The sequence below is a fragment of the Petromyzon marinus genome, chromosome 49 (assembly GCF_048934315.1).
Source record: "Petromyzon marinus isolate PM22_M1 ecotype Great Lakes invasive population chromosome 49, UKy_Petmar_22M1.pri1.0, whole genome shotgun sequence".
In the NCBI taxonomy this organism is placed as follows: Eukaryota; Metazoa; Chordata; class Hyperoartia; order Petromyzontiformes; family Petromyzontidae; genus Petromyzon; species Petromyzon marinus.
In genome coordinates, this window is record NC_133715.1 from 919,786 (window position 1) to 947,031 (window position 27,246).

The following is a 27,246-nucleotide window of genomic DNA, read 5'->3' on the forward strand; positions in this document are numbered from 1 at the left end:
TACTTGTGGTGAATATACAAACAAGGAATCAAGTCTGCAATAACCATACACAGTACTTGTGGTAAACATACAAACAAGGAACCAAGTCTGCATTAACCACGCACAGTACTTGTGGTGAACATACAAACAAGGAATCAACTCTAACTTAACCACACACAGTACTTGTGGTGAAGATGCAAACAAGGAATCAAGTCTGCATTAACCACACACAGTAATTGTGGTGACCATACAAACAAGGAACCAAGTCTGCATTAACCACGCACAGTACTTTTGGTGAACATACAAACAAGGAATCAAGTCTGCATTAACCACACACAGTACTTGTGATGAACATTCAAACAAGGAATCAAGTCTGCATTAACCACGCACAGTACTTGTGGTGAACATACAAAACGAGGAATCAAGTCTGCATTAACCACACACAGTACTTGTGGTGAACATACAAATAAGGAATCAACTCTGCGTTAACCACACACAATACTTGTGGTGAACATACAAATAAAGAATCAACTCTGCATTAACCACACACAGTACTTGTGGTGAAGATGCAAACAAGGAATCAAGTCTTCATTAACCACACACAGTACTGGTGGTGAACATACAAACAAGGAATCAACTCTGCATTAACCACACACAGTACTTGTGGTGAAGATGCAAACAAGGAATCAAGTCTTCATTAACCACACACAGTACTTGTGGTGAACATGCAAACAAGGAATCAAGTCTGCATTAACCACACACAGTACTTGTGGTGAACATACAAACAAGGAATCAACTCTGCATTAACCACACACAGTACTTGTGGTGATGATGCAAACAAGGAATCAAGTCTGCATTAAGCACACACAGTACTTGTGGTGAACATACAAACAAGGAGTCAAGTCTGCATTAACCACACACAGTACTTGTGGTGAACATACAAACAAGGAATCAAGTCTGCATTAACCACACACAGTACTTGTGGTGAAGATGCAAACAAGGAATCAACTCTAAATTAACCGCACACAGTACTTGTGGTGAACATACAAACAAGGAATCAAGTCTGCATTAACCACACACAGTAATTGTGGTGACCATACAAACAAGGAACCAAGTCTGCATTAACCACGCACAGTACTTGTGGTGAACATACAAACAAGAAATCAAGTCTGCATTAACCACACACAGTACTTGTGATGAACATTCAAACAAGGAATCAAGTCTGCATTAACCACACACAGTACTTGTGATGAACATTCAAACAAGGAATCAAGTCTGCATTAACCACGCCCAGTACTTGTGGTGAACATACAAAACGAGGAATCAAGTCTGCATTAACCACACACAGTACTTGTGGTGAACATACAAACAAGGAATCAAGTCTGCATTAACCACACACAGTACTTGTGGTGAACATACAAACAAGGAATCAAGTCTCCATTAAGCACACACAGTACTTGTGGTGAACATACAAACAAGGAGTCAACTCTGCATTAACCACACACAGTACTTGTGGTGAAGATGCAAACAACGAATCAAGTCTTCATTAACCACACACAGTACTGGTGGTGAACATACAAACAAGGAATCAACTCTGCATTAACCACACACAGTACTTGTGGTGAAGATGCAAACAAGGAATCAAGTCTTCATTAACCACACACAGTACTTGTGGTGAACATGCAAACAAGGAATCAAGTCTGCATTAACCACACACAGTACTTGTGGTGAACATACAAACAAGGAATCAACTCTGCATTGACCACACACAGTACTTGTGGTGATGATGCAAACAAGGAATCAAGTCTGCATTAAGCACACACAGTACTTGTGGTGAACATACAAACAAGGAGTCAAGTCTGCATTAACCACACACAGTACTTGTGGTGAACATACAAACAAGGAATCAAGTCTGCATTAACCACACACAGTACTTGTGGTGAACATACAAACAAGGAATCAAGTCTCCATTAAGCACACACAGTACTTGTGGTGAACATACAAACAAGGAGTCAAGTCTGCAATAACCATACACAGTACTTGTGGTAAACATACAAACAAGGAACCAAGTCTGCATTAACCACGCACAGTACTTTTGGTGAACATACAAACAAGGAATCAACTCTAACTTAACCACACACAGTACTTGTGGTGAAGATGCAAACAAGGAATCAACTCTAAATTAACCGCACACAGTACTTGTGGTGAACATACAAACAAGGAATCAAGTCTGCATTAACCACACACAGTAATTGTGGTGACCATACAAACAAGGAATCAAGTCTGCATTAACCACGCCCAGTACTTGTGGTGAACATACAAAACGAGGAATCAAGTCTGCATTAACCACACACAGTACTTGTGGTGAACATACAAACAAGGAATCAAGTCTGCATTAACCACACACAGTACTTGTGGTGAACATACTAACAAGGAATCAAGTCTCCATTAAGCACACACAGTACTTGTGGTGAACATACAAACAAGGAGTCAAGTCTGCATTAACCACACACAGTACTTGTGGTGAATATACAAACAAGGAATCAAGTCTGCAATAACCATACACAGTACTTGTGGTAAACATGCAAACAAGGAACCAAGTCTGCATTAACCACGCACAGTACTTGTGGTGAACATACAAACAAGGAATCAACTCTAACTTAACCACACACAGTACTTGTGGTGAAGATGCAAACAAGGAATCAACTCTGCATTAACCACACACAGTACTTGTGGTGATGATGCAAACAAGGAATAAAGTCTGCATTAAGCACACACAGTACTTGTGGTGAACATACAAACAAGGAGTCAAGTCTGCATTAACCACACACAGTACTTGTGGTGAACATACAAATAAAGAATCAACTCTGCATTAACCACACACAGTACTTGTGGTGAAGATGCAAACAAGGAATCAAGTCTTCATTAACCACACACAGTACTGGTGGTGAACATACAAACAAGGAATCAACTCTGCATTAACCACACACAGTACTTGTGGTGAAGATGCAAACAAGGAATCAAGTCTTCATTAACCACACACAGTACTTGTGGTGAACATGCAAACAAGGAATCAAGTCTGCATTAACCACACACAGTACTTGTGGTGAACATACAAACAAGGAATCAACTCTGCATTAACCACACACGGTACTTGTGGTGATGATGCAAACAAGGAATCAAGTCTGCATTAAGCACACACAGTACTTGTGGTGAACATACAAACAAGGAGTCAAGTCTGCATTAACCACACACAGTACTTGTGGTGAACATACAAACAAGGAATCAAGTCTGCATTAACCACACACAGTACTTGTGGTGAACATACAAACAAGGAATCAAGTCTCCATTAAGCACACACAGTACTTGTGGTGAACATACAAACAAGGAGTCAAGTCTGCAATAACCATACACAGTACTTGTGGTAAACATACAAACAAGGAACCAAGTCTGCATTAACCACGCACAGTACTTGTGGTGAACATACAAACAAGGAATCAACTCTAACTTAACCACACACAGTACTTGTGGTGAAGATGCAAACAAGGAATCAACTCTAAATTAACCGCACACAGTACTTGTGGTGAACATACAAACAAGGAATCAAGTCTGCAATAACCATACACAGTACTTGTGGTAAACATGCAAACAAGGAACCAAGTCTGCATTAACCACGCACAGTACTTGTGGTGAACATACAAACAAGGAATCAACTCTAACTTAACCACACACAGTACTTGTGGTGAAGATGCAAACAAGGAATCAACTCTGCATTAACCACACACAGTACTTGTGGTGATGATGCAAACAAGGAATCAAGTCTGCATTAAGCACACACAGTACTTGTGGTGAACATACAAACAAGGAGTCAAGTCTGCATTAACCACACACAGTACTTGTGGTGAACATACAAACAAGGAATCAAGTCTGCATTAACCACACACAGTACTTGTGGTGAACATACAAACAAGGAATCAAGTCTCCATTAAGCACACACAGTACTTGTGGTGAACATACAAACAAGGAGTCAAGTCTGCAATAACCATACACAGTACTTGTGGTAAACATACAAACAAGGAACCAAGTCTGCATTAACCACGCACAGTACTTGTGGTGAACATACAAACAAGGATTCAACTCTAACTTAACCACACACAGTACTTGTGGTGAAGATGCAAACAAGGAATCAACTCTAAATTAACCGCACACAGTACTTGTGGTGAACATACAAACAAGGAATCAAGTCTGCATTAACCACACACAGTAATTGTGGTGACCATACAAACAAGGAACCAAGTCTGCATTAACCACGCACAGTACTTGTGGTGAACATACAAACAAGAAATCAATTCTGCATTAACCACACACAGTACTTGTGATGAACATTCAAACAAGGAATCAAGTCTGCATTAACCACACACAGTACTTGTGATGAACATTCAAACAAGGAATCAAGTCTGCATTAACCACGCCCAGTACTTGTGGTGAACATACAAAACGAGGAATCAAGTCTGCATTAACCACACACAGTACTTGTGGTGAACATACAAACAAGGAATCAAGTCTGCATTAACCACACACAGTACTTGTGGTGAACATACAAACAAGGAATCAAGTCTCCATTAAGCACACACAGTACTTGTGGTGAACATACAAACAAGGAGTCAACTCTGCATTAACCACACACAGTACTTGTGGTGAAGATGCAAACAAGGAATCAAGTCTTCATTAACCACACACAGTACTGGTGGTGAACATACAAACAAGGAATCAACTCTGCATTAACCACACACAGTACTTGTGGTGAAGATGCAAACAAGGAATCAAGTCTTCATTAACCACACACAGTACTTGTGGTGAACATGCAAACAAGGAATCAAGTCTGCATTAACCACACACAGTACTTGTGGTGAACATACAAACAAGGAATCAACTCTGCATTAACCACACACAGTACTTGTGGTGATGATGCAAACAAGGAATCAAGTCTGCATTAAGCACACACAGTACTTGTGGTGAACATACAAACAAGGAGTCAAGTCTGCATTAACCACACACAGTACTTGTGGTGAACATACAAACAAGGAATCAAGTCTGCATTAACCACACACAGTACTTGTGGTGAACATACAAACAAGGAATCAAGTCTCCATTAAGCACACACAGTACTTGTGGTGAACATACAAACAAGGAGTCAAGTCTGCAATAACCATACACAGTACTTGTGGTAAACATACAAACAAGGAACCAAGTCTGCATTAACCACGCACAGTACTTTTGGTGAACATACAAACAAGAAATCAACTCTAACTTAACCACACACAGTACTTGTGGTGAAGATGCAAACAAGGAATCAACTCTAAATTAACCGCACACAGTACTTGTGGTGAACATACAAACAAGGAATCAAGTCTGCATTAACCACACACAGTAATTGTGGTGACCATACAAACAAGGAACCAAGTCTGCATTAACCACGCACAGTACTTGTGGTGAATATACAAACAAGGAATCAAGTCTGCAATAACCATACACAGTACTTGTGGTAAACATACAAACAAGGAACCAAGTCTGCATTAACCACGCACAGTACTTGTGGTGAACATACAAACAAGGAATCAACTCTAACTTAACCACACACAGTACTTGTGGTGAAGATGCAAACAAGGAATCAACTCTAAATTAACCACACACAGTACTTGTGGTGAACATACAAACAAGGAATCAAGTCTGCATTAACCACACACAGTACTTGTGGTGAACATACAAACAAGGAATCAAGTCTGCATTAACCACACACAGTAATTGTGGTGACCATACAAACAAGGAACCAAGTCTGCATTAACCACGCACAGTACTTGTGGTGAACATACAAACAAGGAATCAAGTCTGCATTAACCACACACAGTACTTGTGATGAACATTCAAACAAGGAATCAAGTCTGCATTAACCACGCACAGTACTTGTGGTGAACATACAAAACGAGGAATCAAGTCTGCATTAACCACACACAGTACTTGTGGTGAACATACAAATAAGGAATCAACTCTGCGTTAACCACACACAGTACTTGTGATGAACATTCAAACAAGGAATCAAGTCTGCATTAACCACGCACAGTACTTGTGGTGAACATACAAAACGAGGAATCAAGTCTGCATTAACCACACACAGTACTTGTGGTGAACATACAAATAAGGAATCAACTCTGCGTTAACCACACACAGTACTTGTGGTGAACATACAAATAAAGAATCAACTCTGCATTAACCACACACAGTACTTGTGGTGAAGATGCAAACAAGGAATCAAGTCTTCATTAACCACACACAGTACTGGTGGTGAACATACAAACAAGGAATCAACTCTGCATTAACCACACACAGTACTTGTGGTGAAGATGCAAACAAGGAATCAAGTCTTCATTAACCACACACAGTACTTGTGGTGAACATGCAAACAAGGAATCAAGTCTGCATTAACCACACACAGTACTTGTGGTGAACATACAAACAAGGAGTCAAGTCTGCAATAACCATACACAGTACTTGTGGTAAACATACAAACAAGGAACCAAGTCTGCATTAACCACGCACAGTACTTTTGGTGAACATACAAACAAGGAATCAACTCTAACTTAACCACACACAGTAATTGTGGTGACCATACAAACAAGGAACCAAGTCTGCATTAACCACGCACAGTACTTGTGGTGAACATACAAACAAGAAATCAATTCTGCATTAACCACACACAGTACTTGTGATGAACATTCAAACAAGGAATCAAGTCTGCATTAACCACACACAGTACTTGTGATGAACATTCAAACAAGGAATCAAGTCTGCATTAACCACGCCCAGTACTTGTGGTGAACATACAAAACGAGGAATCAAGTCTGCATTAACCACACACAGTACTTGTGGTGAACATACAAACAAGGAATCAAGTCTGCATTAACCACACACAGTACTTGTGGTGAACATACAAACAAGGAATCAAGTCTCCATTAAGCACACACAGTACTTGTGGTGAACATACAAACAAGGAGTCAACTCTGCATTAACCACACACAGTACTTGTGGTGAAGATGCAAACAAGGAATCAAGTCTTCATTAACCACACACAGTACTGGTGGTGAACATACAAACAAGGAATCAACTCTGCATTAACCACACACAGTACTTGTGGTGAAGATGCAAACAAGGAATCAAGTCTTCATTAACCACACACAGTACTTGTGGTGAACATGCAAACAAGGAATCAAGTCTGCATTAACCACACACAGTACTTGTGGTGAACATACAAACAAGGAATCAACTCTGCATTAACCACACACAGTACTTGTGGTGATGATGCAAACAAGGAATCAAGTCTGCATTAAGCACACACAGTACTTGTGGTGAACATACAAACAAGGAGTCAAGTCTGCATTAACCACACACAGTACTTGTGGTGAACATACAAACAAGGAATCAAGTCTGCATTAACCACACACAGTACTTGTGGTGAACATACAAACAAGGAATCAAGTCTCCATTAAGCACACACAGTACTTGTGGTGAACATACAAACAAGGAGTCAAGTCTGCAATAACCATACACAGTACTTGTGGTAAACATACAAACAAGGAACCAAGTCTGCATTAACCACGCACAGTACTTTTGGTGAACATACAAACAAGAAATCAACTCTAACTTAACCACACACAGTACTTGTGGTGAAGATGCAAACAAGGAATCAACTCTAAATTAACCGCACACAGTACTTGTGGTGAACATACAAACAAGGAATCAAGTCTGCATTAACCACACACAGTAATTGTGGTGACCATACAAACAAGGAACCAAGTCTGCATTAACCACGCACAGTACTTGTGGTGAATATACAAACAAGGAATCAAGTCTGCAATAACCATACACAGTACTTGTGGTAAACATACAAACAAGGAACCAAGTCTGCATTAACCACGCACAGTACTTGTGGTGAACATACAAACAAGGAATCAACTCTAACTTAACCACACACAGTACTTGTGGTGAAGATGCAAACAAGGAATCAACTCTAAATTAACCACACACAGTACTTGTGGTGAACATACAAACAAGGAATCAAGTCTGCATTAACCACACACAGTACTTGTGGTGAACATACAAACAAGGAATCAAGTCTGCATTAACCACACACAGTAATTGTGGTGACCATACAAACAAGGAACCAAGTCTGCATTAACCACGCACAGTACTTGTGGTGAACATACAAACAAGGAATCAAGTCTGCATTAACCACACACAGTACTTGTGATGAACATTCAAACAAGGAATCAAGTCTGCATTAACCACGCACAGTACTTGTGGTGAACATACAAAACGAGGAATCAAGTCTGCATTAACCACACACAGTACTTGTGGTGAACATACAAATAAGGAATCAACTCTGCGTTAACCACACACAGTACTTGTGATGAACATTCAAACAAGGAATCAAGTCTGCATTAACCACGCACAGTACTTGTGGTGAACATACAAAACGAGGAATCAAGTCTGCATTAACCACACACAGTACTTGTGGTGAACATACAAATAAGGAATCAACTCTGCGTTAACCACACACAGTACTTGTGGTGAACATACAAATAAAGAATCAACTCTGCATTAACCACACACAGTACTTGTGGTGAAGATGCAAACAAGGAATCAAGTCTTCATTAACCACACACAGTACTGGTGGTGAACATACAAACAAGGAATCAACTCTGCATTAACCACACACAGTACTTGTGGTGAAGATGCAAACAAGGAATCAAGTCTTCATTAACCACACACAGTACTTGTGGTGAACATGCAAACAAGGAATCAAGTCTGCATTAACCACACACAGTACTTGTGGTGAACATACAAACAAGGAGTCAAGTCTGCAATAACCATACACAGTACTTGTGGTAAACATACAAACAAGGAACCAAGTCTGCATTAACCACGCACAGTACTTTTGGTGAACATACAAACAAGGAATCAACTCTAACTTAACCACACACAGTAATTGTGGTGACCATACAAACAAGGAATCAAGTCTGCATTAACCACGCCCAGTACTTGTGGTGAACATACAAAACGAGGAATCAAGTCTGCATTAACCACACACAGTACTTGTGGTGAACATACAAACAAGGAATCAAGTCTGCATTAACCACACACAGTACTTGTGGTGAACATACAAACAAGGAATCAAGTCTCCATTAAGCACACACAGTACTTGTGGTGAACATACAAACAAGGAGTCAAGTCTGCATTAACCACACACAGTACTTGTGGTGAATATACAAACAAGGAATCAAGTCTGCAATAACCATACACAGTACTTGTGGTAAACATGCAAACAAGGAACCAAGTCTGCATTAACCACGCACAGTACTTGTGGTGAACATACAAACAAGGAATCAACTCTAACTTAACCACACACAGTACTTGTGGTGAAGATGCAAACAAGGAATCAACTCTGCATTAACCACACACAGTACTTGTGGTGATGATGCAAACAAGGAATCAAGTCTGCATTAAGCACACACAGTACTTGTGGTGAACATACAAACAAGGAGTCAAGTCTGCATTAACCACACACAGTACTTGTGGTGAACATACAAACAAGGAATCAAGTCTGCATTAACCACGCACAGTACTTGTGGTGAACATACAAACAAGAAATCAAGTCTGCATTAACCACACACAGTAATTGTGGTGACCATACAAACAAGGAACCAAGTCTGCATTAACCACGCACAGTACTTGTGGTGAACATACAAACAAGAAATCAAGTCTGCATTAACCACACACAGTACTTGTGATGAACATTCAAACAAGGAATCAAGTCTGCATTAACCACACACAGTACTTGTGATGAACATTCAAACAAGGAATCAAGTCTGCATTAACCACGCCCAGTACTTGTGGTGAACATACAAAACGAGGAATCAAGTCTGCATTAACCACACACAGTACTTGTGGTGAACATACAAACAAGGAATCAAGTCTGCATTAACCACACACAGTACTTGTGGTGAACATACAAACAAGGAATCAAGTCTCCATTAAGCACACACAGTACTTGTGGTGAACATACAAACAAGGAGTCAACTCTGCATTAACCACACACAGTACTTGTGGTGAAGATGCAAACAAGGAATCAAGTCTTCATTAACCACACACAGTACTGGTGGTGAACATACAAACAAGGAATCAACTCTGCATTAACCACACACAGTACTTGTGGTGAAGATGCAAACAAGGAATCAAGTCTTCATTAACCACACACAGTACTTGTGGTGAACATGCAAACAAGGAATCAAGTCTGCATTAACCACACACAGTACTTGTGGTGAACATACAAACAAGGAATCAACTCTGCATTAACCACACACAGTACTTGTGGTGATGATGCAAACAAGGAATCAAGTCTGCATTAAGCACACACAGTACTTGTGGTGAACATACAAACAAGGAGTCATGTCTGCATTAACCACACACAGTACTTGTGGTGAACATACAAACAAGGAATCAAGTCTGCATTAACCACACACAGTACTTGTGGTGAACATACAAACAAGGAACCAAGTCTCCATTAAGCACACACAGTACTTGTGGTGAACATACAAACAAGGAGTCAAGTCTGCAATAACCATACACAGTACTTGTGGTAAACATACAAACAAGGAACCAAGTCTGCATTAACCACGCACAGTACTTTTGGTGAACATACAAACAAGGAATCAACTCTAACTTAACCACACACAGTAATTGTGGTGACCATACAAACAAGGAATCAAGTCTGCATTAACCACGCCCAGTACTTGTGGTGAACATACAAAACGAGGAATCAAGTCTGCATTAACCACACACAGTACTTGTGGTGAACATACAAACAAGGAATCAAGTCTGCATTAACCACACACAGTACTTGTGGTGAACATACAAACAAGGAATCAAGTCTCCATTAAGCACACACAGTACTTGTGGTGAACATACAAACAAGGAGTCAAGTCTGCATTAACCACACACAGTACTTGTGGTGAATATACAAACAAGGAATCAAGTCTGCAATAACCATACACAGTACTTGTGGTAAACATGCAAACAAGGAACCAAGTCTGCATTAACCACGCACAGTACTTGTGGTGAACATACAAACAAGGAATCAACTCTAACTTAACCACACACAGTACTTGTGGTGAAGATGCAAACAAGGAATCAACTCTGCATTAACCACACACAGTACTTGTGGTGATGATGCAAACAAGGAATCAAGTCTGCATTAAGCACACACAGTACTTGTGGTGAACATACAAACAAGGAGTCAAGTCTGCATTAACCACACACAGTACTTGTGGTGAACATACAAACAAGGAATCAAGTCTGCATTAACCACGCACAGTACTTGTGGTGAACATACAAACAAGAAATCAAGTCTGCATTAACCACACACAGTAATTGTGGTGACCATACAAACAAGGAACCAAGTCTGCATTAACCACGCACAGTACTTGTGGTGAACATACAAACAAGAAATCAAGTCTGCATTAACCACACACAGTACTTGTGATGAACATTCAAACAAGGAATCAAGTCTGCATTAACCACACACAGTACTTGTGATGAACATTCAAACAAGGAATCAAGTCTGCATTAACCACGCCCAGTACTTGTGGTGAACATACAAAACGAGGAATCAAGTCTGCATTAACCACACACAGTACTTGTGGTGAACATACAAACAAGGAATCAAGTCTGCATTAACCACACACAGTACTTGTGGTGAACATACAAACAAGGAATCAAGTCTCCATTAAGCACACACAGTACTTGTGGTGAACATACAAACAAGGAGTCAACTCTGCATTAACCACACACAGTACTTGTGGTGAAGATGCAAACAAGGAATCAAGTCTTCATTAACCACACACAGTACTGGTGGTGAACATACAAACAAGGAATCAACTCTGCATTAACCACACACAGTACTTGTGGTGAAGATGCAAACAAGGAATCAAGTCTTCATTAACCACACACAGTACTTGTGGTGAACATGCAAACAAGGAATCAAGTCTGCATTAACCACACACAGTACTTGTGGTGAACATACAAACAAGGAATCAACTCTGCATTGACCACACACAGTACTTGTGGTGATGATGCAAACAAGGAATCAAGTCTGCATTAAGCACACACAGTACTTGTGGTGAACATACAAACAAGGAGTCAAGTCTGCATTAACCACACACAGTACTTGTGGTGAACATACAAACAAGGAATCAAGTCTGCATTAACCACACACAGTACTTGTGGTGAACATACAAACAAGGAATCAAGTCTCCATTAAGCACACACAGTACTTGTGGTGAACATACAAACAAGGAGTCAAGTCTGCAATAACCATACACAGTACTTGTGGTAAACATACAAACAAGGAACCAAGTCTGCATTAACCACGCACAGTACTTTTGGTGAACATACAAACAAGGAATCAACTCTAACTTAACCACACACAGTACTTGTGGTGAAGATGCAAACAAGGAATCAACTCTAAATTAACCGCACACAGTACTTGTGGTGAACATACAAACAAGGAATCATGTCTGCATTAACCACACACAGTAATTGTGGTGACCATACAAACAAGGAATCAAGTCTGCATTAACCACGCCCAGTACTTGTGGTGAACATACAAAACGAGGAATCAAGTCTGCATTAACCACACACAGTACTTGTGGTGAACATACAAACAAGGAATCAAGTCTGCATTAACCACACACAGTACTTGTGGTGAACATACAAACAAGGAATCAAGTCTCCATTAAGCACACACAGTACTTGTGGTGAACATACAAACAAGGAGTCAAGTCTGCATTAACCACACACAGTACTTGTGGTGAATATACAAACAAGGAATCAAGTCTGCAATAACCATACACAGTACTTGTGGTAAACATGCAAACAAGGAACCAAGTCTGCATTAACCACGCACAGTACTTGTGGTGAACATACAAACAAGGAATCAACTCTAACTTAACCACACACAGTACTTGTGGTGAAGATGCAAACAAGGAATCAACTCTGCATTAACCACACACAGTACTTGTGGTGATGATGCAAACAAGGAATCAAGTCTGCATTAAGCACACACAGTACTTGTGGTGAACATACAAACAAGGAGTCAAGTCTGCATTAACCACACACAGTACTTGTGGTGAACATACAAATAAAGAATCAACTCTGCATTAACCACACACAGTACTTGTGGTGAAGATGCAAACAAGGAATCAAGTCTTCATTAACCACACACAGTACTGGTGGTGAACATACAAACAAGGAATCAACTCTGCATTAACCACACACAGTACTTGTGGTGAAAATGCAAACAAGGAATCAAGTCTTCATTAACCACACACAGTACTTGTGGTGAACATGCAAACAAAGAATCAAGTCTGCATTAACCACACACAGTACTTGTGGTGAACATACAAACAAGGAATCAACTCTGCATTAACCACACACAGTACTTGTGGTGATGATGCAAACAAGGAATCAAGTCTGCATTAAGCGCACACAGTACTTGTGGTGAACATACAAACAAGGAGTCAAGTCTGCATTAACCACACACAGTACTTGTGGTGAACATACAAACAAGGAATCAAGTCTGCATTAACCACACACAGTACTTGTGGTGAACATACAAACAAGGAATCAAGTCTCCATTAAGCACACACAGTACTTGTGGTGAACATACAAACAAGGAGTCAAGTCTGCAATAACCATACACAGTACTTGTGGTAAACATACAAACAAGGAACCAAGTCTGCATTAACCACGCACAGTACTTGTGGTGAACATACAAACAAGGAATCAAATCTAACTTAACCACACACAGTACTTGTGGTGAAGATGCAAACAAGGAATCAACTCTAAATTAACCGCACACAGTACTTGTGGTGAACATACAAACAAGGAATCAAGTCTGCATTAACCACACACAGTAATTGTGGTGACCATACAAACAAGGAACCAAGTCTGCATTAACCACGCACAGTACTTGTGGTGAACATACAAACAAGAAATCAAGTCTGCATTAACCACACACAGTACTTGTGATGAACATTCAAACAAGGAATCAAGTCTGCATTAACCACACACAGTACTTGTGATGAACATTCAAACAAGGAATCAAGTCTGCATTAACCACGCCCAGTACTTGTGGTGAACATACAAAACGAGGAATCAAGTCTGCATTAACCACACACAGTACTTGTGGTGAACATACAAACAAGGAATCAACTCTGCATTAACCACACACAGTACTTGTGGTGAAGATGCAAACAAGGAATCAAGTCTTCATTAACCACACACAGTACTTGTGGTGAACATGCAAACAAGGAATCAAGTCTGCATTAACCACACACAGTACTTGTGGTGAACATACAAACAAGGAATCAACTCTGCATTAACCACACACAGTACTTGTGGTGATGATGCAAACAAGGAATCAAGTCTGCATTAAGCACACACAGTACTTGTGGTGAACATACAAACAAGGAGTCAAGTCTGCATTAACCACACACAGTACTTGTGGTGAACATACAAACAAGGAATCAAGTCTGCATTAACCACACACAGTACTTGTGGTGAACATACAAACAAGGAATCAAGTCTCCATTAAGCACACACAGTACTTGTGGTGAACATACAAACAAGGAGTCAAGTCTGCAATAACCATACACAGTACTTGTGGTAAACATACAAACAAGGAACCAAGTCTGCATTAACCACGCACAGTACTTGTGGTGAACATACAAACAAGGAATCAACTCTGACTTAACCACACACAGTACTTGTGGTGAAGATGCAAACAAGGAATCAACTCTAAATTAACCGCACACAGTACTTGTGGTGAACATACAAACAAGGAATCAAGTCTGCATTAACCACACACAGTAATTGTGGTGACCATACAAACAAGGAACCAAGTCTGCATTAACCACGCACAGTACTTGTGGTGAACATACAAACAAAAAATCAAGTCTGCATTAACCACACACAGTACTTGTGATGAACATTCAAACAAGGAATCAAGTCTGCATTAACCACACACAGTACTTGTGATGAACATTCAAACAAGGAATCAAGTCTGCATTAACCACGCCCAGTACTTGTGGTGAACATACAAAACGAGGAATCAAGTCTGCATTAACCACACACAGTACTTGTGGTGAACATAAAAACAAGGAATCAAGTCTGCATTAACCACACACAGTACTTGTGGTGAACATACAAACAAGGAATCAAGTCTCCATTAAGCACACACAGTACTTGTGGTGAACATACAAACAAGGAGTCAACTCTGCATTAACCACACACAGTACTTGTGGTGAAGATGCAAACAAGGAATCAAGTCTTCATTAACCACACACAGTACTGGTGGTGAACATACAAACAAGGAATCAACTCTGCATTAACCACACACAGTACTTGTGGTGAAGATGCAAACAAGGAATCAAGTCTTCATTAACCACACACAGTACTTGTGGTGAACATGCAAACAAGGAATCAAGTCTGCATTAACCACACACAGTACTTGTGGTGAACATACAAACAAGGAATCAACTCTGCATTAACCACACACAGTACTTGTGGTGATGATGCAAACAAGGAATCAAGTCTGCATTAAGCACACACAGTACTTGTGGTGAACATACAAACAAGGAGTCAAGTCTGCATTAACCACACACAGTACTTGTGGTGAACATACAAACAAGGAATCAAGTCTGCATTAACCACACACAGTACTTGTGGTGAACATACAAACAAGGAATCAAGTCTCCATTAAGCACACACAGTACTTGTGGTGAACATACAAACAAGGAGTCAAGTCTGCAATAACCATACACAGTACTTGTGGTAAACATACAAACAAGGAACCAAGTCTGCATTAACCACGCACAGTACTTTTGGTGAACATACAAACAAGGAATCAACTCTAACTTAACCACACACAGTACTTGTGGTGAAGATGCAAACAAGGAATCAACTCTAAATTAACCGCACACAGTACTTGTGGTGAACATACAAACAAGGAATCAAGTCTGCATTAACCACACACAGTAATTGTGGTGACCATACAAACAAGGAATCAAGTCTGCATTAACCACGCCCAGTACTTGTGGTGAACATACAAAACGAGGAATCAAGTCTGCATTAACCACACACAGTACTTGTGGTGAACATACAAACAAGGAATCAAGTCTGCATTAACCACACACAGTACTTGTGGTGAACATACAAACAAGGAATCAAGTCTCCATTAAGCACACACAGTACTTGTGGTGAACATACAAACAAGGAGTCAAGTCTGCATTAACCACACACAGTACTTGTGGTGAATATACAAACAAGGAATCAAGTCTGCAATAACCATACACAGTACTTGTGGTAAACATGCAAACAAGGAACCAAGTCTGCATTAACCACGCACAGTACTTGTGGTGAACATACAAACAAGGAATCAACTCTAACTTAACCACACACAGTACTTGTGGTGAAGATGCAAACAAGGAATCAACTCTGCATTAACCACACACAGTACTTGTGGTGATGATGCAAACAAGGAATCAAGTCTGCATTAAGCACACACAGTACTTGTGGTGAACATACAAACAAGGAGTCAAGTCTGCATTAACCACACACAGTACTTGTGGTGAACATACAAACAAGGAATCAAGTCTGCATTAACCACACACAGTACTTGTGGTGAACATACAAACAAGGAATCAAGTCTCCATTAAGCACACACAGTACTTGTGGTGAACATACAAACAAGGAGTCAAGTCTGCAATAACCATACACAGTACTTGTGGTAAACATACAAACAAGGAACCAAGTCTGCATTAACCACGCACAGTACTTGTGGTGAACATACAAACAAGGATTCAACTCTAACTTAACCACACACAGTACTTGTGGTGAAGATGCAAACAAGGAATCAACTCTAAATTAACCGCACACAGTACTTGTGGTGAACATACAAACAAGGAATCAAGTCTGCATTAACCACACACAGTAATTGTGGTGACCATACAAACAAGGAACCAAGTCTGCATTAACCACGCACAGTACTTGTGGTGAACATACAAACAAGAAATCAATTCTGCATTAACCACACACAGTACTTGTGATGAACATTCAAACAAGGAATCAAGTCTGCATTAACCACACACAGTACTTGTGATGAACATTCAAACAAGGAATCAAGTCTGCATTAACCACGCCCAGTACTTGTGGTGAACATACAAAACGAGGAATCAAGTCTGCATTAACCACACACAGTACTTGTGGTGAACATACAAACAAGGAATCAAGTCTGCATTAACCACACACAGTACTTGTGGTGAACATACAAACAAGGAATCAAGTCTCCATTAAGCACACACAGTACTTGTGGTGAACATACAAACAAGGAGTCAACTCTGCATTAACCACACACAGTACTTGTGGTGAAGATGCAAACAAGGAATCAAGTCTTCATTAACCACACACAGTACTGGTGGTGAACATACAAACAAGGAATCAACTCTGCATTAACCACACACAGTACTTGTGGTGAAGATGCAAACAAGGAATCAAGTCTTCATTAACCACACACAGTACTTGTGGTGAACATGCAAACAAGGAATCAAGTCTGCATTAACCACACACAGTACTTGTGGTGAACATACAAACAAGGAATCAACTCTGCATTAACCACACACAGTACTTGTGGTGATGATGCAAACAAGGAATCAAGTCTGCATTAAGCACACACAGTACTTGTGGTGAACATACAAACAAGGAGTCAAGTCTGCATTAACCACACACAGTACTTGTGGTGAACATACAAACAAGGAATCAAGTCTGCATTAACCACACACAGTACTTGTGGTGAACATACAAACAAGGAATCAAGTCTCCATTAAGCACACACAGTACTTGTGGTGAACATACAAACAAGGAGTCAAGTCTGCAATAACCATACACAGTACTTGTGGTAAACATACAAACAAGGAACCAAGTCTGCATTAACCACGCACAGTACTTTTGGTGAACATACAAACAAGAAATCAACTCTAACTTAACCACACACAGTACTTGTGGTGAAGATGCAAACAAGGAATCAACTCTAAATTAACCGCACACAGTACTTGTGGTGAACATACAAACAAGGAATCAAGTCTGCATTAACCACACACAGTAATTGTGGTGACCATACAAACAAGGAACCAAGTCTGCATTAACCACGCACAGTACTTGTGGTGAATATACAAACAAGGAATCAAGTCTGCAATAACCATACACAGTACTTGTGGTAAACATACAAACAAGGAACCAAGTCTGCATTAACCACGCACAGTACTTGTGGTGAACATACAAACAAGGAATCAACTCTAACTTAACCACACACAGTACTTGTGGTGAAGATGCAAACAAGGAATCAACTCTAAATTAACCACACACAGTACTTGTGGTGAACATACAAACAAGGAATCAAGTCTGCATTAACCACACACAGTACTTGTGGTGAACATACAAACAAGGAATCAAGTCTGCATTAACCACACACAGTAATTGTGGTGACCATACAAACAAGGAACCAAGTCTGCATTAACCACGCACAGTACTTGTGGTGAACATACAAACAAGGAATCAAGTCTGCATTAACCACACACAGTACTTGTGATGAACATTCAAACAAGGAATCAAGTCTGCATTAACCACGCACAGTACTTGTGGTGAACATACAAAACGAGGAATCAAGTCTGCATTAACCACACACAGTACTTGTGGTGAACATACAAATAAGGAATCAACTCTGCGTTAACCACACACAGTACTTGTGATGAACATTCAAACAAGGAATCAAGTCTGCATTAACCACGCACAGTACTTGTGGTGAACATACAAAACGAGGAATCAAGTCTGCATTAACCACACACAGTACTTGTGGTGAACATACAAATAAGGAATCAACTCTGCGTTAACCACACACAGTACTTGTGGTGAACATACAAATAAAGAATCAACTCTGCATTAACCACACACAGTACTTGTGGTGAAGATGCAAACAAGGAATCAAGTCTTCATTAACCACACACAGTACTGGTGGTGAACATACAAACAAGGAATCAACTCTGCATTAACCACACACAGTACTTGTGGTGAAGATGCAAACAAGGAATCAAGTCTTCATTAACCACACACAGTACTTGTGGTGAACATGCAAACAAGGAATCAAGTCTGCATTAACCACACACAGTACTTGTGGTGAACATACAAACAAGGAATCAACTCTGCATTAACCACACACAGTACTTGTGGTGATGATGCAAACAAGGAATCAAGTCTGCATTAAGCACACACAGTACTTGTGGTGAACATACAAACAAGGAGTCAAGTCTGCATTAACCACACACAGTACTTGTGGTGAACATACAAACAAGGAATCAAGTCTGCATTAACCACACACAGTACTTGTGGTGAACATACAAACAAGGAGTCAAGTCTGCATTAACCACACACAGTACTTGTGGTGAATATACAAACAAGGAATCAAGTCTGCAATAACCATACACAGTACTTGTGGTAAACATACAAACAAGGAACCAAGTCTGCATTAACCACGCACAGTACTTGTGGTGAACATACAAACAAGGAATCAACTCTAACTTAACCACACACAGTACTTGTGGTGAAGATGCAAACAAGGAATCAACTCTAAATTAACCACACACAGTACTTGTGGTGAACATACAAACAAGGAATCAAGTCTGCATTAACCACACACAGTACTTGTGGTGAACATACAAACAAGGAATCAAGTCTGCATTAACCACACACAGTAATTGTGGTGACCATACAAACAAGGAACCAAGTCTGCATTAACCACGCACAGTACTTGTGGTGAACATACAAACAAGGAATCAAGTCTGCATTAACCACACACAGTACTTGTGATGAACATTCAAACAAGGAATCAAGTCTGCATTAACCACGCACAGTACTTGTGGTGAACATACAAAACGAGGAATCAAGTCTGCATTAACCACACACAGTACTTGTGGTGAACATACAAATAAGGAATCAACTCTGCGTTAACCACACACAGTACTTGTGGTGAACATACAAATAAAGAATCAACTCTGCATTAACCACACACAGTACTTGTGGTGAAGATGCAAACAAGGAATCAAGTCTTCATTAACCACACACAGTACTTGTGGTGAACATACAAACAAGGAATCAACTCTGCATTAACCACACACAGTACTTGTGGTGAAGATGCAAACAAGGAATCAAGTCTTCATTAACCACACACAGTACTTGTGGTGAACATGCAAACAAGGAATCAAGTCTGCATTAACCACACACAGTACTTGTGGTGAACATACAAACAAGGAATCAACTCTGCATTAACCACACACAGTACTTGTGGTGATGATGCAAACAAGGAATCAAGTCTGCATTAAGCACACACAGTACTTGTGGTGAACATACAAACAAGGAGTCAAGTCTGCATTAACCACACACAGTACTTGTGGTGAACATACAAACAAGGAATCAAGTCTGCATTAACCACACACAGTACTTGTGGTGAACATACAAACAAGGAATCAAGTCTCCATTAAGCACACACAGTACTTGTGGTGAACATACAAACAAGGAGTCAAGTCTGCAATAACCATACACAGTACTTGTGGTAAACATACAAACAAGGAACCAAGTCTGCATTAACCACGCACAGTACTTTTGGTGAACATACAAACAAGGAATCAATTCTAACTTAACCACACACAGTACTTGTGGTGAAGATGCAAACAAGGAATCAACTCTAAATTAACCGCACACAGTACTTGTGGTGAACATACAAACAAGGAATCAAGTCTGCATTAACCACACACAGTAATTGTGGTGACCATACAAACAAGGAACCAAGTCTGCATTAACCACGCACAGTACTTGTGGTGAACATTCAAACAAGGAATCAAGTCTGCATTAACCACGCCCAGTACTTGTGGTGAACATACAAAACGAGGAATCAAGTCTGCATTAACCACACACAGTACTTGTGGTGAACATACAAACAAGGAATCAAGTCTGCATTAACCACACACAGTACTTGTGGTGAACATACAAACAAGGAATCAAGTCTCCATTAAGCACACACAGTACTTGTGGTGAACATAGAAACAAGGAGTCAAGTCTGCATTAACCACACACAGTACTTGTGGTGAATATACAAACAAGGAATCAAGTCTGCAATAACCATACACAGTACTTGTGGTAAACATACAAACAAGGAACCAAGTCTGCATTAACCACGCACAGTACTTGTGGTGAACATACAAACAAGGAATCAACTCTAACTTAACCACACACAGTACTTGTGGTGAAGATGCAAACAAGGAATCAACTCTAAATTTACCACACACAGTACTTGTGGTGAACATACAAACAAGGAATCAAGTCTGCATTAACCACACACAGTACTTGTGGTGAACATACAAACAAGGAATCAAGTCTGCATTAACCACACACAGTAATTGTGGTGACCATACAAACAAGGAACCAAGTCTGCATTAACCACGCACAGTACTTGTGGTGAACATACAAACAAGGAATCAAGTCTGCATTAACCACACACAGTACTTGTGATGAACATTCAAACAAGGAATCAAGTCTGCATTAACCACGCACAGTACTTGTGGTGAACATACAAAACGAGGAATCAAGTCTGCATTAACCACACACAGTACTTGTGGTGTATATACAAACAAGGAATCAAGTCTGCAATAACCATACACAGTACTTGTGGTGAACATGGAAATAAGGAATCAACTCTGCGTTAACCACACACAGTACTTGTGGTGAACATACAAATAAAGAATCAACTCTGCATTAACCACACACAGTACTTGTGGTGAAGATGCAAACAAGGAATCAAGTCTTCATTAACCACACACAGTACTGGTGGTGAACATACAAACAAGGAATCAACTCTGCATTAACCACACACAGTACTTGTGGTGAAGATGCAAACAAGGAATCAAGTCTTCATTAACCACACACAGTACTTGTGGTGAACATGCAAACAAGGAATCAAGTCTGCATTAACCACACACAGTACTTGTGGTGAACATACAAACAAGGAATAAACTCTGCATTAACCACACACAGTACTTGTGGTGATGATGCAAACAAGGAATCAAGTCTGCATTAAGCACACACAGTACTTGTGGTGAACATACAAACAAGGAGTCAAGTCTGCATTAACCACACACAGTACTTGTGGTGAACATACAAACAAGGAATCAAGTCTGCATTAACCACACACAGTACTTGTGGTGAACATACAAACAAGGAATCAAGTCTCCATTAAGCACACACAGTACTTGTGGTGAACATACAAACAAGGAGTCAAGTCTGCATTAACCACACACAGTACTTGTGGTGAATATACAAACAAGGAATCAAGTCTGCAATAACCATACACAGTACTTGTGGTGAACATACAAATAAGGAATCAACTCTGCGTTAACCACACACAGTACTTGTGGTGAACATACAAATAAAGAATCAACTCTGCATTAACCACACACAGTACTTGTGGTGAAGATGCAAACAAGGAATCAAGTCTTCATTAACCACACACAGTACTGGTGGTGAACATACAAACAAGGAATCAACTCTGCATTAACCACACACAGTACTTGTGGTGAAGATGCAAACAAGGAATCAAGTCTTCATTAACCACACACAGTACTTGTGGTGAACATGCAAACAAGGAATCAAGTCTGCATTAACCACACACAGTACTTGTGGTGAACATACAAACAAGGAATCAACTCTGCATTAACCACACACAGTACTTGTGGTGAAGATGCAAACAAGGAATCAAGCCTTCATTAACCACACACAGTACTGGTGGTGAACATACAAACAAGGAATCAACTCTGCATTAACCACACAGAGTACTTGTGGTGAAGATGCAAACAAGGAATCAAGTCTTCATTAACCACACACAGTACTTGTGGTGAACATGCAAACAAGGAATCAAGTCTGCATTAACCACACACAGTACTTGTGGTGAACATACAAATAAAGAATCAACTCTGCATTAACCACACACAGTACTTGTGGTGAAGATGCAAACAAGGAATCAAGCCTTCATTAACCACACACAGTACTGGTGGTGAACATACAAACAAGGAATCAACTCTGCATTAACCACACACAGTACTTGTGGTGAAGATGCAAACAAGGAATCAAGTCTTCATTAACCACACACAGTACTTGTGGTGAACATGCAAACAAGGAATCAAGTCTGCATTAACCACACACAGTACTTGTGGTGAACATACAAACAAGGAGTCAAGTCTGCATTAACCACACACAGTACTTGTGGTGAACATACAAACAAGGAATCAAGTCTCCATTAAGCACACACAGTACTTGTGGTGAACATACAAACAAGGAGTCAAGTCTGCAATAACCATACACAGTACTTGTGGTAAACATACAAACAAGGAACCAAGTCTGCATTAACCACGCACAGTACTTTTGGTGAACATACAAACAAGGAATCAATTCTAACTTAACCACACACAGTACTTGTGGTGAAGATGCAAACAAGGAATCAACTCTAAATTAACCGCACACAGTACTTGTGGTGAACATACAAACAAGGAATCAAGTCTGCATTAACCACACACAGTAATTGTGGTGACCATACAAACAAGGAACCAAGTCTGCATTAACCACGCACAGTACTTGTGGTGAACATTCAAACAAGGAATCAAGTCTGCATTAACCACGCCCAGTACTTGTGGTGAACATACAAAACGAGGAATCAAGTCTGCATTAACCACACACAGTACTTGTGGTGAACATACAAACAAGGAATCAAGTCTGCATTAACCACACACAGTACTTGTGGTGAACATACAAACAAGGAATCAAGTCTCCATTAAGCACACACAGTACTTGTGGTGAACATAGAAACAAGGAGTCAAGTCTGCATTAACCACACACAGTACTTGTGGTGAATATACAAACAAGGAATCAAGTCTGCAATAACCATACACAGTACTTGTGGTAAACATACAAACAAGGAACCAAGTCTGCATTAACCACGCACAGTACTTGTGGTGAACATACAAACAAGGAATCAACTCTAACTTAACCACACACAGTACTTGTGGTGAAGATGCAAACAAGGAATCAACTCTAAATTTACCACACACAGTACTTGTGGTGAACATACAAACAAGGAATCAAGTCTGCATTAACCACACACAGTACTTGTGGTGAACATACAAACAAGGAATCAAGTCTGCATTAACCACACACAGTAATTGTGGTGACCATACAAACAAGGAACCAAGTCTGCATTAACCACGCACAGTACTTGTGGTGAACATACAAACAAGGAATCAAGTCTGCATTAACCACACACAGTACTTGTGATGAACATTCAAACAAGGAATCAAGTCTGCATTAACCACGCACAGTACTTGTGGTGAACATACAAAACGAGGAATCAAGTCTGCATTAACCACACACAGTACTTGTGGTGAATATACAAACAAGGAATCAAGTCTGCAATAACCATACACAGTACTTGTGGTGAACATGGAAATAAGGAATCAACTCTGCGTTAACCACACACAGTACTTGTGGTGAACATACAAATAAAGAATCAACTCTGCATTAACCACACACAGTACTTGTGGTGAAGATGCAAACAAGGAATCAAGTCTTCATTAACCACACACAGTACTGGTGGTGAACATACAAACAAGGAATCAACTCTGCATTAACCACACACAGTACTTGTGGTGAAGATGCAAACAAGGAATCAAGTCTTCATTAACCACACACAGTACTTGTGGTGAACATGCAAACAAGGAATCAAGTCTGCATTAACCACACACAGTACTTGTGGTGAACATACAAACAAGGAATCAACTCTGCATTAACCACACACAGTACTTGTGGTGATGATGCAAACAAGGAATCAAGTCTGCATTAAGCACACACAGTACTTGTGGTGAACATACAAACAAGGAGTCAAGTCTGCATTAACCACACACGGTACTTGTGGTGAACATACAAACAAGGAATCAAGTCTGCATTAACCACACACAGTACTTGTGGTGAACATACAAACAAGGAATCAAGTCTCCATTAAGCACACACAGTACTTGTGGTGAACATACAAACAAGGAGTCAAGTCTGCATTAACCACACACAGTACTTGTGGTGAATATACAAACAAGGAATCAAGTCTGCAATAACCATACACAGTACTTGTGGTGAACATACAAATAAGGAATCAACTCTGCGTTAACCACACACAGTACTTGTGGTGAACATACAAATAAAGAATCAACTCTGCATTAACCACACACAGTACTTGTGGTGAAGATGCAAACAAGGAATCAAGCCTTCATTAACCACACACAGTACTGGTGGTGAACATACAAACAAGGAATCAACTCTGCATTAACCACACAGAGTACTTGTGGTGAAGATGCAAACAAGGAATCAAGTCTTCATTAACCACACACAGTACTGGTGGTGAACATACAAACAAGGAATCAACTCTGCATTAACCACACACAGTACTTGTGGTGAAGATGCAAACAAGGAATCAAGTCTTCATTAACCACACACAGTACTTGTGGTGAACATGCAAACAAGGAATCAAGTCTGCATTAACCACACACAGTACTTGTGGTGAACATACAAACAAGGAGTCAAGTCTGCATTAACCACACACAGTACTTGTGGTGAACATACAAACAAGGAATCAAGTCTGCATTAACCACACACAGTACTTGTGGTGAACATACAAACAACGAATCAAGTATCCATTAAGCACACACAGTACTTGTGGTGAACATACAAACAAGGAGTCAAGTCTGCAATAACCATACACAGTACTTGTGGTAAACATACAAACAAGGAACCAAGTCTGCATTAACCACGCACAGTACTTTTGGTGAACATACAAACAAGGAATCAACTCTAACTTAACCACACACAGTACTTGTGGTGAAGATGCAAACAAGGAATCAACTCTAAATTAACCGCACACAGTACTTGTGGTGAACATACAAACAAGGAATCAAGTCTGCATTAACCACACACAGTAATTGTGGTGACCATACAAACAAGGAACCAAGTCTGCATTAACCACGCACAGTACTTGTGGTGAACATTCAAACAAGGAATCAAGTCTGCATTAACCACGCCCAGTACTTGTGGTGAACATACAAACAAATAACATTCTCTGGCAATATGATGCATTGCCTTTGAAACTATCTCGGCCTCGCTCTGCGTTGCGTTGCAGAGCTAGCTGAGTAGATAACCTCGCGTTTCCAATAAACCCTCAGAGCCAGGGTGAACATCTGACTCCGAACGTCATTTATTGAAATTGAACGGTAGAGAGAGGTAAAACTGGTAAGAAAACAGCACAGATACAGCATCTGTTAATACCCAGAAAAACCAACACAATGAATAAACACCACAGCATCATAACGTTGTCTTATGAATGAGACATTTTGTTATTTCAAGTTTGAATCTACTTACTCGATTACGGGTAAATCACAACAAGGTAAGCTGCAGGCTTTATTGTCAACTAAGCCCCACATACATCGTAACAATTTAACAGCATTATAAAGGTTCTAGCGTTATAACAGCATTATAAAGGTCCTTCTAATATTATAGCAACATTGCAAGTATCATAAGAACACAAACGAACTTACAGACAATGCTTCCCAAAGTCCCACAACGGTAGCTGCAGCTGTCTTCACGGAGCTGCGATGTGTGCCGCCATCTTGAATTATGTTTTTAATGGCCGACGCCCGCGTGGTTCGGCGGAACTCAAAAATCGCAACTTCCTGGTCACGTGACCACCCCCTATTTCAAAAACAGGAAATTCCCGTGTACACACGCCCCACATCTGCCGTGAGGCAAGACACTTGCCGTGAGGCAGAACACTCCCCGTCTGGTATCTAGGAGATACCACCATTTATTTCCTATCTCATAAACAAGTGTATAACAACTTCAACGGGTCAACTAATTTGTCCATATCTTTGCGAGAGAGAAGTAGTACTGTCTCGACTATGGGCCTGAAGAAAGTTCTTGCGACACCTTGCTTCGCAATCATAACCTCGACTTTTACTTGAG

The 27,246-nt window shown here is 40.1% G+C and overlaps 1 protein-coding gene across 1 annotated transcript in view; it reads right to left on the reverse strand.

Annotated features, from left to right (window-relative positions):
• The window catches only part of LOC116952894 (uncharacterized), a 152,011-nt gene extending 125,094 nt beyond the window's left edge, over positions 1 to 26,917 (reverse strand). The window contains exon 1 of the mRNA XM_076074571.1: positions 26,823 to 26,917. The gene's annotated coding sequence lies outside the window, so the exon portion shown is untranslated. The remainder of the gene's footprint in view (positions 1 to 26,822) is intronic.
• Positions 26,918 to 27,246: the final 329 nt, after the last annotated feature.